The sequence below is a fragment of the Notechis scutatus genome, chromosome 1 (genome assembly GCF_049901735.1).
Source record: "Notechis scutatus isolate UNSWTSFEM ecotype Mainland chromosome 1, rNotScu1.2, whole genome shotgun sequence".
NCBI classification, from domain to species: Eukaryota; Metazoa; Chordata; class Lepidosauria; order Squamata; family Elapidae; genus Notechis; species Notechis scutatus.
This window is the reverse complement of record NC_142009.1, coordinates 258,272,503-258,290,316: the sequence shown is the minus strand read 5'-3', so window position 1 is coordinate 258,290,316 and position 17,814 is coordinate 258,272,503. Positions and strand designations below refer to the sequence as shown.

General features: G+C 37.3%; 1 long non-coding RNA gene across 1 annotated transcript in view; it reads right to left on the bottom strand.

Moving 5' to 3' along the window:
• Nucleotides 1-17,814, bottom strand: part of LOC148133337 (uncharacterized) — a 55,059-nt gene that overhangs the window by 1,768 nt on the left and 35,477 nt on the right. Inside the window, exon 4 of the long non-coding RNA XR_015746680.1 lies at nucleotides 9,656-9,730. This is a non-coding gene — a long non-coding RNA (uncharacterized LOC148133337). The remainder of the gene's footprint in view (nucleotides 1-9,655; nucleotides 9,731-17,814) is intronic.

The window sequence follows — 17,814 nt, the reverse complement described above, 5'->3', positions numbered from 1 at the left end:
GCAAATGGTTGTCCAATCTCTTCTTAAAAACCTCCACTCTTGGAGCATCCCCAACTTCTGGAAACAAGTGATTCCAACTCACAGCATTATACTATTTTACCCCGTAAGATACATGATAAGCATTAGCTGTGCCCATGACTTCAAGTCCTTTTTGAGGAAATCTAGAGAATGTAGTTATGACTTAGGGTAGTGAAAATGAGTGAAACTCACAGTCACAGATTCAATGTACAACTGGTTCTTTACTCCTTGAAAAAAAATCTGTCTAGTAATATTACAGGAATGTGTTGCTACTGTACAGAATTAAACATCTACTCCTGATCCAACCCAAAAAGAAAGCTCTATGAGATCATGTTATCTTCATTAAAACCATGTGATGACTGCAGGAATGGGAACAATGTTACTAATTTCTAAATTTTATGCCCTGCATATGGTCATAATAATCTCAGGTAGCCATAAGACAGGAGCAAATATCCTGAGGGTAGCAGTTTTATTTGGAACTGGCATTCTTTTTTCTTTATTCTGGAGATCTCCAATTATGTGAGGTCCAGATGGTGAAGCAAGGGTCACCCTGATCATTCCTGAGACCAAGAATAACATTACAAGACAATCAAATACACTAGCTAACTCCAGTGGCTGAAGGCATCCTCTGGAGTCACAAAGGGCTATGAATGGGGAGGAGAGTGTGACAAAGCTGGATTGCTGGTCTATGAATGGAGCAAAAAGCCATGGAAATTGCAGGATCAGGAGCTGACAGATAGTCAGAAGAATTGAGCTCAAAGCCAATAGCAAAAAGACAGAGGAGTTATTTGTGGGCAGACTATAGAATAACCTGCAGGAATATACCATTGAATACCATTGAATACCAAATACCATTGAAACCATTGAAACATCCCCTACCATCGAAACCATTACAACATCCCTCAACATCATAGTAGCATCCCTGGACGCCGTAAAAGAAAGAATATCCAACCTTGAAAAAAAGGACACAACGCAAAAACCTGAACATCCAATAGCTACAAACCACATCTCTACCAATCAACCACAATCCAATCCACAACCCAATCCACAAATAAACACAACCCAGACAAATATTGATATCCCAATTCTCATCAGAGAAGCCGTTGAGCGTGAACGGAAACGCCCAAACGCCATCTTATTTGGTCTAGAAGACATCAATGTCAATGATGACATCACAACTGTCCGAAACATCATCAGAAATTATCAAGCATCAACCATCTCCGCTGATGAAATACTTGACATTTCCCGCATTGACCGAGAGCTCAAAAATAGAGATGGCTCTGTGGCCCCACGCTTGTGCAGGGTCATTTGCAAAAATGAATCAAGCAAACGTAAATTCATTTATACTATAAACTCACTCGCCAAAACCAACACCATCCATAAGAACCTCCGTTGCCGCCCTGACCTAACCATACAGCAACGTGCCCGCTCCCGTGCACTCCGCATCGAACTCAAAAACCGTCTAGACAATGGAGAGAAGGACCTGTACATTGACTACCATGCTGACTGTATCAAAAGTAAACCACTCAACCCAATACTCAGCTTTTACCCTCAACCACAACCCTACCTCAACCCATCCACCATCACCCAAGACTAGGCACGCACGCCCCCAACTACCTCAATTCCAACTACTGCCGGCCTTAAATGCAAACTACTCAATGCAAGAAGCCTCGTGAATAAAATACCTGAATTTCTCTTCCTCCTAAATATGGCTAACTTCGACATTATATTTGTCTGTGAAACATGGCTCAATGCATCTCTCCCGACTCCATTACCACAGTAAGAGACTATCATGTTTACAGATCAGATCGTGAAAATCGTCGAGGAGGTGGAGTTGCTATATTCTATAAAAATCCTTACATCTAAAAAATATCCAAGTTACCCAGGAGTTTGCCCTTCCTGAAACCATCATCTGTGAACTATCCTCAAATATCACAATTCGATTCTTACTATGTTACAGAGCACCTGATTATGACATCGAACATGTAAACAAGCTAAATACATTACTAACATGGGCTGCATCCTGCCCATACCCTTTTATCCTTCTTGGTGATTTCAATCTACCTCATATTAACTGGACCCTAAATGATTGTACAACTGAAATCATACACACAACCTTCTACAATGCTATTACAAATCTGGGACTGGAACAACTAGTAACCAACAACACTAGACTAAACAACTGCCTCGATCTCATCTTCTGCAACAGTTTGAACCTAATCTACGGAATACAATCTAAAGAACCCTTTTCCAGTAGTGACCACAATATGATCGACTTTTGTCTCAACATACATCCACACAAAAATCACCACAATGATGTAATCCCCTATTGTAACTTCAAAAAAGGCAACTATGATCTTATAGACAACGATCTCTCATCCCTTGATTGGCAATCTCTATTCACTGGATGCAATACCGTTGAAGACCATTATAACATATTTTTACTTGAAGTCAAAAGAATCATCAAACTATATGTACCAACAACAACTCCCAAAACAAAACAAAAAAGCAGATTACCCATATCAATAAGGAAACTTCAATCCAAAAAGAGATCACTCTGGCGGAAAAACAAATCTGGTCACGTTGCCAATTTCAAAAACCGATACAAAAATCTATGCCACCAGATAAAGACCGAATGCACCAATTATCACATTAAACAAGAGGAAAACCTTCTAAGCACCAATTCCACCGCGCTTTTTACAATTTTGTAAACAACAAACTAAAAGACTCAAGGTCCATCCCTCCCTTGATAGGACCTGATGGTAAAGACTGCAACGACGACACCATTAAAGCCAACATCTTTAACACATTCTTCGGCTCAGTATTTGTAAACAGCAATGGATCATGCCCAATATTTCCTAGCCATACCACAGATAACAACAATGATCTAATACATATCGATTTCACAGAAGACAATGTTGAAAAAGCAATACGCAACCTAAAACCATCTCTATCTATTGGACCGGATGGAATATGTGCCTACTTCTTAAGAAAGCTATCCACTGCCATAGCCAAACCTCTAAGCATAATCTTTGAAAAATCTTTCAGAACCAGCTCCTTGCCTAACCTATGGTCACAAGCCACAGTCATCCCCATCTTCAAAAAGGAGACCCAAGCCTAGTTGAAAATTACAGGCCAATCTCCTTATGCTGCGTCACCTGTAAAGTCATGGAATCAATTATTAACCAATCCATCATCCTTCACTTAGAGACAAATAACCTACTCTCCAATAAACAATTTGGTTTCAGAAAAAAACGATCCTGTAATCTGCAACTCTTACACTGCAAAAACATATGGATGACACAACTCGACCAGGGCAAAACAATAGACGCAATCTACATAGACTTCTGTAAAGCCTTTGATTCAGTGGTACACGACAAACTACTCCTAAAAATAAAATCCTATGGTATCTCTGGACAACTGAATAACTGGATAGAAGCATTCCTGTCAAACAGACAACAAATGGTCAAAATCGGGAGCGTCCTATCAAATCCAGTACCTGTCAATAGTGGTGTTCCCCAAGGCAGTGTTCTAGGACCAACTCTCTTCATACTCTACATAAACGACCTCTGTGATCATATTAAGAGCAATTGCGTTCTCTTCGCTGATGATGTAAAGCTGTTCAATACCACAGACAATACTGCTACCCTACAAAAAGATCTTGACTATGTATCCGAATGGTCAAACAAATGGCAACTTCAAATCTCAACAAATAAATGCTCTGTCTTACATATTGGCAAAAAAAATCAGAAAAATAAAATACAAGCTGAATAGTCAAGATCTTGTTGATGACCCAAGCTCTGTAAAGGACCTTGGAATACTCACCTCTAATGATCTAAGTGCTAGAGCACACTGCAACTACATAGCCAAAAAGGCATTAAGAGTTGTTAACCTAATCCTACGTAGCTTTTTCTCTGGTAATATCACACTACTAACCAGAGCATACAAAACATTGCTAGACCAATACTCGAATACAGTTCATCAGTCTGGAACCCACACTACGTATCTGATATTAGCACAATTGAGAAAGTCCAGAAATATTTCACAAGAAGAGTTCTCCACTCCTCTACTCACTGTAGAATACCTTATGCCACCAGACTTGAAATTCTAGAACTAGAAAACCTTGAATTACGCCGTCTTCGGTCTGACTTAAGCATGGTATACAAAATCATACATTGCAATGTCCTACCTGTCAATGAATACTTCAGCTTCAACCATAACAACACAAGAGCACACAATAGATACAAACTCAAAGTAAACCGCACCAAACTTGATTGCAGGAAATACGACTTCAGCAATAGAGTGGTCAATGTCTGGAATACTCTACCCGACTCTGTAGTTTCTTCCCCAAACCCCAAAAACTTTAACCTTAGACTGTCTACTATTGACCTCACCCCTTTCTAAGAGGTCTGTAGGGGGCGTGCATAAGCGCACCAACGTGCCTACCGTCCCTGTCCTATTGTTTCTCTTATTCTTTTATTTTTCTTATATGTAACCATAGATAACATATATGTATTCACAACTATGTATACATTTATACTTATTATCTTGTAAACAATTGGCAAATCAAATAAATAAATAAATAAATAAATAAATATATGACTCTTGAAGAATTTTTCTCAGCCTCTGTGACTTTAAGAGCCATGGATTTCAATTCCCTAGTCACCACTCTCTCTGAGGAAATCTGGGATTTGAAGTCCTTACATTTTAGAGTTGTTGAGGTTGAGAAACACTACTCTAGAGGTGGTGAATTTGTGAGGCTCACCTGACAGAAGGCCACACAGGTTGTTTTGCCAACAGAACACGGACATGCGGAAGCATACTACAGCAGCACCAAGGCATGGGCAGAAACTATACAGAGGGCAGAAAGCAGTTGCATGGACAGACCGTACCTGGTTCATGAGGGGAATTGGGAGACCAATCTACTAGACTCCCTGCCTGTCATCTCACATTGCATTCTGAGTGGTCACCTATTCCCTCAAAATCAGCTGTCTGGCTGATTTGAGGCTCCCTTCTGCTCAGCATGTCCTCACCACCATTTAGGAGTTCCTGGCCATTCTATTGTAATGTATGCCTTATTCCATGGGTCTCCAGCCTTGGCAACTTTAAGATTTGTGGACTTCAACTCCCAGAATTCCTCAGCCAGCTTTGCTGGCTGGGGAATTCTGGGAGTTGAAGTCCACAAGTCTTAAAGTTGCCAAGGCTGGAGACCCTTGCCTTATTCTACATATACGTATTGCTTCCAACATATTCATAGGTGAGTCCTGTGAAAATGCCAGAGAAAATTTTGGAAAGGGAGGGGAAATCCCACTCATTTTGGCATTAATTTCATCATTACATTTTTAACAACATTTAACAAAATAATGTGCGGCTTGAAATCTGTAAAAGAGGGCAATAGAAAGATGCGTTCTAAATCATGTGTGGATCTGAAAAGTTCCATCAATGTCAACTGAATATACATGTCACTTGTCATCATTCACGATAACCAGTTAGCTCGCTCATAATCATATTATAGAAGCAAATTTTAAAAAATCACATTCAAAAAATTTCCGGTTCGATTTTTACTTTCTGTTTTGTTATTTCCTCTATCCAAATTCTAATTTTTCTATAAGGTATGCCAGAACCAAATATGAAAAAGAAGTACCAATATTTGATTTTGCATATTATAACAGCAGCTAGAATAAGTTTTACTCAGAATTGGAAATTGGCTATAACCCCTTCAGAAAACATGATAATTAATAAGATTCATGAATGTGCCAAAATGGATAGATTAACTAAATTGCTAAAAGATAATCAAGACAGTGAATATTACAAAACATGGGATATCTGGTACGATTGGATAAAGAAAAGGTGATATCTGATGATTTGATAACATTTTGAAAAGAAGGGTGACGTGTAAATAAATGTAAATAAACTATATGTATGAATATATAGACTTTAAAGGGACGAAGGAGTTACTATGACAATGTATAGTAACACTGTATTAGAAGGAAAGTACAAGTGTATCTATTGCTCAAACAATGCTGTAAAATGTGTGTGTGTGTGTGTGTGTGTGTGTGTATATATATATATATATATATATATATATATATATATATATATATATATATATTTCTTAAGTTTTCGGTACTTACATGTATGGTGTTCGCTTGGTTGGTATTTCCACGTCATTGTAGTTCTTTTAAAGTTGTAGCTTTCAGCAGAATCTCATCTGCCATCATCAGGCTTCTGTATTGTGTCCGTCTGTGGGTCAGACTTTTACAGTGGTTTCAGATTTAAATTTGGGGCAGCCTATTGCTGTGCCAGAATGGTTTTTCTTCATCCTGATTGGTTGGGAGTCTTGGTCTGTGTTTATTGGTCTCGGAGTTTGCTGTGTTCTGCTTGATGGGTGTTTCTGATATCTTCTGTCTGTTTTTGGCTCTTTTTGTATCTTGATTGGCTGGCAGCATTGTGTTACTTTAATGGAGGTCTTTAGTGCAGCTTGGCTTCGGGTAAATGGACGGCTATCATTAGTTAGGAAGCTGGGTTTCATCTGGGTGCCTGGTTGGGGTGTGTTTGAGCTGGAGGTATCAGGGGATCTGTTTGTGCCCAGGTGTTTGCCTGGCTTGTGGTGTGGAGATTTTTTTGTTTGTGAGTGCAGGCTTCCAAATGATTGACAGCCTGGTGGAATCATCTCTTCTGTTCATGCTTTCTGGTCTTTTTCAATCTCTATGGCTTCTCTGATGACTCTGTGGCTAGGGTTTTCCATAGTGGCCGGGTTTTGGTGCCATTGAAGTTGATGCTATGACCTGTAGCTTCCATGTGTTGGACTAGTGAGGAAGTGTGTTCCAGCTTTTTGACTGCATTTTGTGTTCATCCAGGCGGGTACTTATTCTTCTATTGGTCTGTCCAATGTATGTGGCGGGCATGATGCACAAGGGACTTCGTATACGCCTTGGTTTTCCAGGTCAATTTTATCTTTGGGGTTGCTAAGGATGGCTGCTATTTTTCTGTCTGTTTTGAAGGCAGTCCTGATGTGATGTCTGTGTAGTACCTTACTAATTTTGTCTGTAGTACCTCTTATGTAGGGCAGGACAGCTGTTCCATAGGTCTGTTCATCTTCTGGGTCTCTATTATGTTTCAGTGTGTTTTTGTGGATCAAGCTGGTGATTTTGCTTTTGTGGAAGCCGTTGGCTGTCAGTACTTTAGTCAGGGTGCATAGTTCAGCCTTAATGTGTGTCTTGTCTGCCAGGCGTTTGGTTCTGGTAATTAGTGTTTTAGCCACGGAGTTTATCTGTGCTGGGTGGTGGTGGGATTGGGCGTTGAGGTAGCGGTTGGTGTGTGTTTTCTTCTGGTATATGGTGTGTCCTAGTGTGCCATCTGTTTTTTTGTAGATTAGTACATCTAGGAATGGTAGTTGTTTGTTTGTTTCTGTTTCCATGGTGAACTTGATTTTGGGGTGTACGCTGTTTAGGTGTGTTAGGAAATTGTTTAGGTTTTCTTGTCCATGGGGCCAAATCACGAATGTGTCATCGATGTATCTTAACCATAGTTTGGGTTTGAGGATGGCATCAAGAATTCGAATCCAGAGCCCTGGCCAATGCCATCCTCAAACCCAAACTATGGTTAAGATACATCGATGACACATTCGTGATTTGGCCCCATGGACAAGAAAACCTAAACAATTTCCTAACACACCTAAACAGCGCACACCCAAAATCAAGTTCACCATGGAAACAGAAACAAACAAACAACTACCATTCCTAGATGTACTAATCTACAAAAAAACAGATGGCACACTAGGACACACCATATACCAGAAGAAAACCCACACCAACCGCTACCTCAACGCCCAATCCCACCACCACCCAGCACAGATAAACTCCGTGGCTAAAACACTAATTACCAGAACCAAACTCCTGGCAGACAAGACACACATTAAGACTGAACTATGCACCCTGACTAAAGTACTGACAGCCAACGGCTCCACAAAAGCAAAATCACCAGCTTGATCCACAAAAACACACTGAAACATAATAGAGACCCAGAAGATGAACAGACCTATGGAACAGCTGTCCTGCCCTACATAAGAGGTACTACAGACAAAATTAGTAAGGTACTACACAGACATCACATCAGGACTGCCTTCAAAACAGACAGAAAAATAGCAGCCATCCTTAGCAACCCCAAAGATAAAATTGACCTGGAAAACCAAGGCATATACGAAGTCCCTGTGCATCATGCCCGGCCACATACATTGGACAGACCAATAGAAGAATAAGCACCCGCCTGGATGAACACAAAAATGCAGTCAAAAAGCTGGAACACACTTCCTCACTAGTCCAACACATGGAAGCCACAGGTCATAGCATCAACTTCAATGGCACCAAAACCCTGGCCACTATAGAAAACCCTAATCACAGAATCATCAGAGAAGCCATAGAGATTGAAAAAGATCAGAAAGCATGAATAGAAGAGATGATTCCACCAGGCTGTCAATCATTTGGAAGCCTGCACTCACAAACAAAAAATCTCCACACCACAAGCCAGGCAAACACCTGGGCACAAACAGATCCCCCTGATACTTCCAGCTCAAACACATCCCAACCAGGCACCCAGATGAAACCCAGCTTCCTAACTAATGATAGCCGTCCATTTACCCGAAGCCAAGCTGCACTAAAGGCCTCCAATAAAGCAACACAATGCTGCCAGCCAATCAAGATACAAAAAGAGCCAAAAACAGACAGAAGATATTAGAGACACCAATCAAGCAGAACACAGCAAACTCCGAGACCAATAAACACAGACCAAGACTCCCAACCAATCAGGATGAAGAAAAACCATTCTGGCACAGCAATAGGCTGCCCCAAATTTAAATCTGAAACCACTGTAAAAGTCTGACTCACAGACGGACACAATACAGAAGCCTGATGATGGCAGATGAGATTCTGCTGAAACGTTGCTACAACTTTAAAAGAACTACAATGACGTGGGAAAATACTCCAACCAATGAACACCATATATATATATATATATATATATATATAGAGAAGCCTGATGATGGCAGATGAGATTCTGCCAAACGTTGCTACAACTTTAAAAGCACAACTACAATGACGTGGGAAAATACCCAAACAAAGCTGAATGCCATACATGTAAGTACCAGCAAAACTTAAGATACATACATATATATATATTCTTAAGTTTTCATGGTACTTATATGTATGGCATTCAGCTTATATATATTTACAAATGTTGAATAAATATATTTTTAAAAAATCACATTCAATTACTTCAGATTTAACAAAACCAACCCAAAAGGCAAGAATGTGAATCACAGAGAGGCAACAGCAGAATAAGCAGAGCATCAGCAGGAACAAAAATAATACCAAACACAGAGAAGAGGGGGGAAATGAGTACACTGTAGTATTTACATTGACATTATAGAAAGCAAAACCACCACGAGTATTCTGTGAAATGATTCCTGAATGCAAGGAAGAAAGAAATATTTATAATTGTGATAAGATCTCTTTTTGGATAAATTACTGTTCATGTAAAAGTAAGCAAGCATTCTTACATAGTAGTGGTTTTGCAGCTAAATAAATCAGAACAATTTAAATACATAAGGCCACTTTGGTTTCCACAATCTATGGCTTACCCTATCAGAATGTGAAACTCAGTGGGAAAAGACAGGAAACAAAAGTTCAACAAGATCAGCAAATATCCCGGGACCCTAAGTATGAAAATCAAAAGGAAAAAAAAATAAAACAAGTCATCTGATGGGTTAATGAATGTAAGAAACTAGCATAAATCATCGCTAGTGAAAATACAATGTCAAATATCTGCTGATTGTCTTTGGAGAGTTAGTCTAATTTTGTCATTGGTAACAAAGATGTTGCTTTTCTTTTCAATTAGACATCTTTCAATTTTTCTGCATTCTCCCAGGCTTCCTGAACCACCAGGATGTCTTGCCTTGAGATTTACTTCAACTATGGAAGCCAAGGAGTCTGGTGCTCATCAGCAACACAACAGGACAATGAATGAAGACGTTATACTTTCACGCAGCCCTTGGCCTTCATAGAATTAATGAAAGTGCTAGAACACCACACAAGAATTCTAGCCACATATTTTTCTTCTTTTTGGAAGGAGGGAAAGAGTATTTTAATTCATTATTTTTCATTACACTTAATTTAACAGTAAAAGAAAAAAACTGGTTTTTTTTTCCAGAACAGAACTTTTACAAAGAAGACTCAAACGATGACTCTGCAGTAATTCATCCACTGTCATTTTTCCTTGCCAGCAGCAAAACAGAGTTGCATGGAGAAAATGTGATTTTAGTGCAGGTGCAAGGACTGAAGAGGAGGACTAAGATGGAATGGGCTACTCCCTGTAGGAGTTGTAACAAAACACACAATATTGAACATTCCAGAATCCTCCCATTCTGCTTGAAAGTATGAAAACGAAGAGGAAGGGATGTATACAGGGTTTTTTTTAAAAAAAAATTCTCAATTTGCAACTTTTTCCTAATTTCCTAATTCCTAATTGTAACCGAGGAGATAAAATGTCTTCTTCTCAGTACATATTTTCTCACATACTGATAAAATGGAGAGTAACTTTTCTTCTTCAGTAGGAGAGAAAGAGGGAGAGAATCGCCAGGAAAACTGGAGAGGCTTCTAGTATACTGTTCATGCATCTATTTTGAACTTTTATGAACAAGGATTTCCATTCTGATTCTGACCCTTGGGTAATTTTCAAACAGGAAACCCCTGGGGAAAAAAAAAATTAAGCTTTTAAAAATGTTTTCTCAAAAGGGGTCCATACAGTAACTTGTGAGGATTAGGTCCATCAGACTTTAATTTACTTTCTTTAAGTACATATTGAGCAAGCTCTTTCTCTCTCTCTCTCTCTCTCTCTCTCTCTCTGCCCTCCCCCACAAAAAGCAATTATAACTTCAAAGTCAGGACCCTAAAGAAAAGGAAGTTGTAATACCTCCCGCTACTTAGAAAAATCTTAAGATTTTACTACATTTAAAAAGAAAATACGGCTTGCTGCTACAGTCAAATGTGGATTTCTATATTTTTAGCTTTTGGGGGCGGGGGGGGGGGGGGAATAGACTTGACTCCTTGAGACAGGGGAAGGTCTCCTACACATTGTCCCTTCGTTACTCTTTTTGATCCTGTTCAAAAATGTTACCCAGTGCAGCTCCCTGCATCAAAGGAGCGCTTGTACTGGGATCTGTTTCAACCCTGAGGCAATGAGGCCAAAAGACCCTTCTCATAAATTCTCATTCAAAAGTTTTTAGTTATCAAGAGGAAGTTTCCAATTGCTCCCTCACATGTGGGAAAATATGTAAGCTACTGAGAGGACCTTTGTCTGGGACTTTAATGGGGGTAATTTGCAAAGGGGGAGTGCTAAAGTTCTCATGTGCAGTGCACACAGACAGTAAGCAGGCACCTCCTTGGTATTTAATGAAGTTCCATGAATCATCAGCCATACAATACCCATCAGGTTCTATAAATCACCTGCAATATTTTAGGCCAGTAAGTTGAACAGCACAGTGGCAAAGAGAAACACCTACAGGAACTTGAAGGGAGGGAATTGAAAGATAAAAATAAAAGAGCACCCCACATTCGCCTTCAGCTGCCCTGGCAATCTGGAAATTAAATCCTGTTGTTTTAACCAGCTTGCTTTACAGAAAAGGTAGGCCATAAAACAAACATGGTGTTAGCTTGCTTCTCCCCCACCCTCCCCGTCTCAAAAAGTGAGAGTGCTTTCTTGGAAATGTCTGATTCTGAAATAGAACTGCTTATACATGCACACAATCACATGCACAACACATACACACACACACACAAACACCAGGATTCCAAGGCCAGAACAAGTAGTTTCTTGCAGGATCCACTTAGACCAAAAAAGTAAACAATAGGACTTGAAAAACATTATATAAGTAATATAAATTTACTCTATACTCTTTAAAATTGCATTTAGGGAAATGTAAACAAATAAATACCAAACTGGATTTACTTAGTTTAATTTTAAATGACAATTTTGAAAAAAATCAGTCAAGGTTTACAATGATCTAATGAACATTGTGGACTAATACATACATACATAGATAGATGATAGATAGATAGATAGATAGATAGATAGATAGATAGATAGATAGATAGATAGATAGATAGACAGACAGACAGATATAGAATAGAGCTGGAAGGGCTCTTGAAGGTCTTCTAGTCCAACCTCCTGCTTAAGCAGGAGACCCTATAACATTTCAGACAAGTGGTTGTCCAGTCTCTTCTTAAATGCCTCCTGTAGTGAAGCACCCACAATGTCTGAAGGCAAGCTGTTCCAATGGATAATTGCTTGAAGTTGAGTAACTCAGCTTTGACTTCAGATGAAATGAATTTAATGGATGGTTTTGACTAAGTCACTATCTCTTCTCAGTGAAGCAGTGTTACTAATAACATCCCATATTAATGTTAAAATTAAGGAGATAGATATTCTAACACATCCCATTGATGATGGGCACTGAAATGAAGGCAAAGAAATTGTTTTATCCAATGCCTTCTTAGGGTGAAAAAAGAAAAACAGTTTGTAGAGAGGGGTCTTCCTTCTAATTTCTTGCTTATTTCTCTGTGTTGAAACCAACTTTCAGGATGGAATATGTCTTATTTTAAGAATTAGAAGGTTGGGTTTTAGGCCTAGGAGGATTTATGCAACTTCCCTGAATCTTAAAGTACTGACAAGTGTTTAATTTTGCCAGATGTAGTAATAAACCATTTCACAATTTTCTAATTGTATAGTGAAGATACAGTTATCAGAAAGATTCATAATGAATAAAAAGACTTATGGTATAGCAATAGCACTTAGACTTATATACTGCTTCATGGTGCTTTACATCATTCTCTAAGCAGTTTACAATGTCAGCATATTGCCTCCAACAATCTGGATTCTCATTTTATCGATCTTGGAAGGATGGAAGGCTGAGTCAACCTTAAGCCAGTCATGATTGAACTGTTGGCAGTTGGCAGAATTAGCCTGCAATGCTGCATTCTAACCACTGTGCCACCCTGATATGGTGCATAGTAAGACAGAATTTGAAGTACAGTTGTGTACCAATGATAAATACGTAATTGCTAAAGTGTATACACTTTTGCTGAAATGTGAAACAGAAGAAAAATAGGTTAAAGAATGTATGATAAAATGGGCTAAGATCTTTGGTTATAACTTACACATGGATCGACGGGAAAATACACGGTTAAAAGGGTTGAGCTTTAAATAATATTATCATCTTAGATAATTTTTATAAAATGATGTATTGTCAGTACATGACACCAGAGAAATTATCTAGAATATATAAAGACGTTTCAGAGTATGTTGGAAATGTAAACCACATGAAGGGACATTTTATCATGCTTGGTGGACATGTAAAAAAGCTTTAAAAATTAATTCAAATACATAGATTAATGCAGAGGATTTAAAATGATTTAAAATTCAATTAGAGCCAGAACTTTTGTTTTTAAGATTGATGGATAAATAGTTAGAAAATAGCCATAGAAGACTTCCGGTTTGAAGGGCTTCGGCAACAGACAGAAATCCACGATCGTGCGCGGTTTCTGTCTGGGCTCACCGCTGGAACGCCCTGAGCCAGCTGGTTTCGGAGCTAAGCCACCCAGTAGAGGTGGTGAAGAGGGGGGAGACCGCCAGCAGGGTTGAGGAGAGCCGCATCTCTCCTCCTCAGCTGGCCATTACTCCCTTTCCCGAAGGCGGTTGCAGTGGTGGTCAGAAATGGCCACCACAAAGGAGAATTCGACCTGAAAAGAACGTGCAGGAGGAAGATAAGAAGAGAAAGTTTTGGCTGACTGGGTTAAATTGTAAAAGCAACAACCAAGGTACCCTGGAATTTAAACTTACAAAAAATAACATCGCTCCCAAAGAAGAGTCGGAAGCAGCGAAGGAAAGTGAAAAGGGAAAGGTTTGGCTTTTTTTTTTTCCTTCTCTCTCCTTCCCTATACTGACAACTAAGAGACTTAAATAAGAAATTGGAAAAATCTGCTTTGACATCAATAGGCAATTAAGATGAAAATAAAACAAAATGCCAAAGGGATAATAAAGATTTCTGGACATTAAAAACTTTCTTTTTCATAAGCAGGAAGGGAGAGAAAAAGAATAAGGGCAGGATCTGGAAGAGGGAGGAGACTGCCTGGAATTAAAAAGAATTTAAAGTAAAACTTCAACAAGACTTCTAAAAGATACATTTTAACTGAAACTTTGCAACTAAATAGTAACCCCAGGAAGAGAAAGTGAAAAAAAAAGAGCAAAAAAGAAACAGCTTGCGTGTATTTGGATTATTTGGTGATTTTTGGATTTTTGGTTATTATATTTGAATGACTAAAATCAATTGGGTGGTTGTTTAAAAATTTATACAATGGCACCACTTCTGGATGAATTGAAAATGGAACTTAAAAACTACAAAGAAGATGCACAAGAAGGGAAGGGTTCCTTTGGCTTCGTTTTTCAATTTCTAGAAATGGAGATTTGGAACTATGAGAAACAACAAGAAAAGACTGCAAAACAAGAAGACTGGGACAAAGAAGAAGCCATCTTTAATGAACAAGTAACTCTATGTGGGGAAGAAAAAGGAAAGGGGGGAAAGAGGATGGAGAATTTAAGACTTAAAAAAACAACCAAAGAAAAGAAAAATAATTCGAAAAATAAGTATATTACTGGAAAGCAATAGAAAAGGGAAATACAGAAGAGAGTAATAGAGGTAGAGAGACAAGGGGGTAAAAAGGGGAGAGAAGAAGAGAGGGAAGAAGGAAAGGAAAAGAAGTTACAAAGGACCGGAGCAAGATATAGAGAAACAGGACCTATTTAGAGATAATGGGTGAAAATCTAACTGAAAAAGGGATTCTGTAAAGGTACATAAGATTGTATTGTTATATTAGTAATAGAAATAACTTTAGAAAATTGGAAACAATGTATGATTAAAATGAGGAATAAAATAGTTAGTGTAATTTAGTGAAATGTTTGTGAATAAAATAAGTGAAATAAAATAAATGAGAAAATTGAATTAGGAAGGAACGGGAACATTTTAATTAGTCAATGTTTTATAAAATATAAGTGAAGGGGGGGGAATTAACTATGGAAAGTTTATAATTGTTCCCATAGAAGTATGATATTTAATTGAAAAGTAATGTTAAAGATGTTAAGACTTTAATGAATATTAATATTAATGATAGAATTGAATTGGAATGGAATGTTGTTTTAATTATATACATTTATAATTTTTTTCTTTTTTTAAGAATACAGTGTGTATTTTAAGAATGTACCAAGCAGAATCTGAATGGAAGTTATGTATTATATTGAATGTTACAACTTTAGGGAAAAGATATAAAGGCGTCATACTCCAATCAGTAACTACAGGAGAAATTTTGTTTAATGAGAAAAGATAATAGATAATTGAAACAGGACAGACAAAAAATATAAATACAATGATTTGAATTGAGATGAGATAATTAAAATAAAATTGAGAAAATTAAAAGAGGGGAGAAGCTATGCGGAAAATGTAAAATAGTAATAAGATATGGAATAGAATATAAAAATGAGCATGAACCTGAATTTGTGTCTGAAGAAATGAAGAAATGTAACCCAGGATTATGCTGCTTTCAAAAAAGATGTTTTATTTGTATTTTTTTTCTCTTTGTGAAAACTCAAATAACATTTACAAAAAAAGAAAAGAAAATAGCCATAGAAGATTATTTCAATATCAGATTATTGCAGCAAGATTATTATATGGAAAGATTTGGCATTATCCACTCTGGATGAATGGTTGGTGAAATTGATAGAATTTGCTGTGATGAACAAATTGACTTTTTGATTAGAGAAAGTTATCACTGACATTCATCCCCTTATGAACTTTTTACATGAGAAGGAAAATGACTTTGTGATTTATGGATTTAAGGGTTTGAAAGAATAGATTATAGAAAGAAGGGAATTGTAATGACATTAGAGAGTAGTTTTATCATGGTAGAATTGTATGTACAGATGGCAAGAGGAGTATCAGAAGCCATTTTTATACATTTCTCTTCTTAAAATTTTCTTTATCTTCTTTTCTTTCTTTTTTGCCAAACACACACACACACACACACACACACAGAGAGAGAGAGAGAGAGAGAGAGAGAGAGAGAGAGAGATGTTTGTATATGTGTTTCTTATAATCTATGTAAAATATCTTTGTGTCCCTGTGATATCATATTGAATTTGTTCCTAGCCTAAGGCAGGAGACTGGCTTAATTTAACCCTGGTAATAATTTTATCTCTTTTCCTGACACCATCCAAGGGCAGCTTCAAGATATATAAAATCTTCATATTTATCACCTGTTACGTTGGAAGAGAGCCACAAGACTGCATTGACTTGAGTTAGAGACAAAAGAGTTAGGATAAACAGTGGAGACCATAACATTTATGTCTGGTATAGTTTTCTGCTGATTTAAGGAAGGAAGTGAGCTCTTCAATTCAGCAGTGAGAAAAGGCCATACATATATAAAATTCTTATTTCAAAGGCTTAGAATAGAATCTCCCATTCAGGATGTATATATATACACACAGCGAGACACATATACTTATATATGCATCCTAGAATATATATATAAAACCCGAGAAAACCCGAATAACCAAAGATCCATATATATATATATATATATAATTTGTTTTCATAGATTTTCATGGGTACAAGTATGTAGGTCTAGGTCCAGCATACATTTCTCTGTTATTAACACATAAATTAAACAAGATAAGGCTGCCTATCCATCCAAACCAATAATACCAATCAAACCAAGATCTGTGGTGGCACAGTGGTTAGAATGCAGTACTGCAGGCTACTTTTGATTGCCAGCTGCCAGCAGTTCAGCAGTTCGATTCTCACCGCCTCAAGATTGACTCAGCTTTCATTAATTTTTTATTGGTTTTTAAAACGAACATAGACAAACAAAACATAAAAACATCAAGCCATCTTCCCTATATATACATACAGTGTGCCAGTTGGTGTACAAATTGTTTTGTGCTTCCATTTCATAGTCTTCAATTACCATTACATTGTATATATTCTCATATTTTCAATCAAGTATTAAATGCATTAATATCATTGTTAATCATTTGACTATTATTCATTCATGTTTTATGAAATAATAATATTTAACTTAAATTGTTTCATGACAGTTCATATTATCATCTCAAATCTATCCTACAATCATTTTGTAGATATAATAAGAAAAGAATACCTCTTTATATATTTATTATGTTCTAAGATATTATATATTTCATTACCATGTTTTATTGTCTAACCATTGATAGAATAGATCCCAAATTTTATAAAATTGTTTATCATCTTGTTCTCTGATTTCAAATGTCAATCTACTCATTTCAGCACATTCCAATATTTTCCTAATGATTTCCTCCGGTGATGGTATTTAATTAAATTAAAAAGTAAATTAAAAATTAAAAAAATTAAAAATTAAAAAAAAAGATTGACTCAGCTTTCCATCCTTCCAAAGTTAAGAAAATGAAGAACCAGATTGTTGGGGGCAATATGCTGACTCTGTGTTATTGCTATTGCTATATTTTAAAAAGAAATTATTTTTGGAAATATAATATCAAATACTTCTCTAGAAAAAACCCCAACCAACTAAGTGAGAGACTAGAAGATTAATCAGACACCAATCTACAAGAATCTTTTATACCATTGTTAAGCACATTCCATTCCCAGGCAATTCTCCTGGAATGATTTTCCCCTCAGAAGCCTTTTTTTTTTTTCCT